Source organism: Crocodylus porosus, unplaced genomic scaffold, assembly GCF_001723895.1.
Source record: "Crocodylus porosus isolate Cpor-Errol unplaced genomic scaffold, CroPor_comp1, whole genome shotgun sequence".
NCBI lineage: Eukaryota > Metazoa > Chordata > Crocodylia > Crocodylidae > Crocodylus > Crocodylus porosus.
The window spans coordinates 18,579,468-18,581,897 of NW_017728918.1; positions in this window are offsets into that span (position 1 = coordinate 18,579,468).

Sequence of the window (2,430 nt, forward strand, 5' to 3'; positions counted from 1 at the left end):
CAGGGTACTGTGTTTTGGGAGTGAGGGGCACTGGGAGGGCTGGGGTCAGTGGGTCCAGAGTGAGGGGTGGCTTGTCAGTGAGGGGCAACAGAATGGGCAGGGCAATGGCATATCACTGCCCCCCTCCCACCTCACCATCATATTCCCCCTGCCCTCATTCCTCTCCCCACCAACAGGTCAGGTGTCCTCTTTTTTGGACCTGGCAGTATGGTTACCCTAACCTAGGCTACAACTCCTGTAAGACCCTACAGCATCTCATGCTGGTTAAGGCAGGCACATGTGCAAGTATTCCCCAAACTACATTCAGTTACCCCTGCTTGCTTTGCAAGCTTCGAATTTTGCATCTCCCTTACAATATCATTCATGTAATTAGAAACAGGACCCAATTATCATTTGAGTACCAGATTCTAGATTCTTTACAGCAGTTGCTTCCTGCTGCATTTCCTTCAGGTTCAAAGGAATTCCTTTGATCTCCTGTGTTGAGAAATCATAACCAGCTAGCTGAGATACTCATGTTTTACATTACTGTTCTCATAAGCAGTGAGAAGCCCCTGCAGTTTCCAGCTGATCTGAAGGTAGAAAGCACAGGTGGGCATTTCAGTGGGAAGTGCTGAGCTTGCATTTAGAACCAAAAACCCAGGCTGAAATACTTGCGTCTTTGATCAGAGCCAGTGTTGGAAATCTGATTTATTAATCCCTTGCCATCAGCAGAAGGAAGCTAAACAACAAAACTTATTATGAAAGTCAGTTGCCAGGTTGGGTGAACAGATACAGGTAACAGGGGAGTTTGGTGAGGGCGTATAGTTATTTCTGTTTAGGTACGAGACAGAAGGATTTTACTCACAGGAGTTGAATAAATGTTCCCAGATCCTTAATTCAATCAGAGATTTCCTTAGACCCATAATGGATCTTTCAGTTATACTATTAGAGTAATTCTCTTCAGGTCAGAGCAAGATTATTTATATTTGGTCTTGCCACAGCTGACTATCAGTTCCTGCTGTGGGTTGATTTAACTTTTGCATCAATGATAGAATTTGCTTATTCAGTAAAAATGGCAATCCAGCTGATAGCTAAGAAGCATTAACAGGCAATTTCATCCACTGTCTCTGCTGAGGTGGTATCATTTCTGTGGGGGCATCTTTCTTTACTGCCTACTGCTTTTTGTCCCGTTTATAATGGGCAACAAAGTGGACAACAAAAAAAACCACATATCTTAATCTTATTCAATCTAGTAATAAGTAGGTATTTGGGCTGCTAGGGTTTTTTTCAGCTGAAATGTTTCACAATGGTAAATGTAGTTTGCACAGGACAATTTCAATGCTATCCATATTTTTCAAGTTAAAATTGGGAAAATCCAAATAAAATACTCCTTTCAAAATAAGAGCAGCTAAAACCAATTTTGCAATCAAAACCCAATTGGAACATTTTGTTTGGGTCAGTTGGATGTAATACTATATTTGCATGAGCTGGTGGCATGCTTCGTGTGAGTTGTGGTTCTTTTTCCCCCCCACAATATTCCACAAAATTGTTCTTTATTTTAATTTTGAGGAGGTGAAAAATATAAACAGAAATTTAAAACTTAGTATTATAAAAACAATTTTAATAAATGCAATTAAGATGACAAATATTGATGTTTATCAAATAGTCAAATAATCAGTGATGATTATTAGTGACTATTGCTACGAATTCTTGGAATTAATAGTTAAGCTAATCAAAATGAAAATTTAATCTTCAGGAATTATATCAATGTCAAATATTAACATGAGGTAAAAAAATCCACGTTTAACAAGATCTGGTAATTGTTTAACTGTAACTATAAACAGAAGAGATCTCTGACAAACTGGCAACATGTTTTACAAGATTTTTTAGGAAAAACACTTTGTACATTTACTATCTTGGGGAAAATTTTGCTCTCAATTATACTAGAGTAAATCTATAGAGTGACTCCACTGACTCTTGCATCTCCTCCATAGTCTCCATTACCTTCTGAGCACCTTACAGTCTTTAAGTATTGATCCTTCCACAACTTCTGTGAAGTATAAAAGTATTATTGAACCCAATTTTGCACATGGTGATTACCCTACACAGTCCCCAGAGTAATTTTCCAATGCCTGTGGACTGTGCAGGCACCTCCTGCCAGTCGCCTAGTGTATCCTCACCTTTAATTGGGGTGTCACACGCATCTGCTTCTCCTGCCACGACTTTGATATTAACGGCATTGGTTCAGATGTCCAACATACACAGTCCAATTATGAGTCTCACCAGCATCACGTGGGTCCTGAGTTTGAGGGCTCCACCACCCCTACACCCTCACCCGTTCCACCGGGATGGTGGCCAACTGTCTGGTCCAACCATGTATTCACACCTCCACTCAGATGATCCACAAAAGGAAAATAAAAATCAAAACAAACACTACGACCAAGAGGGTTC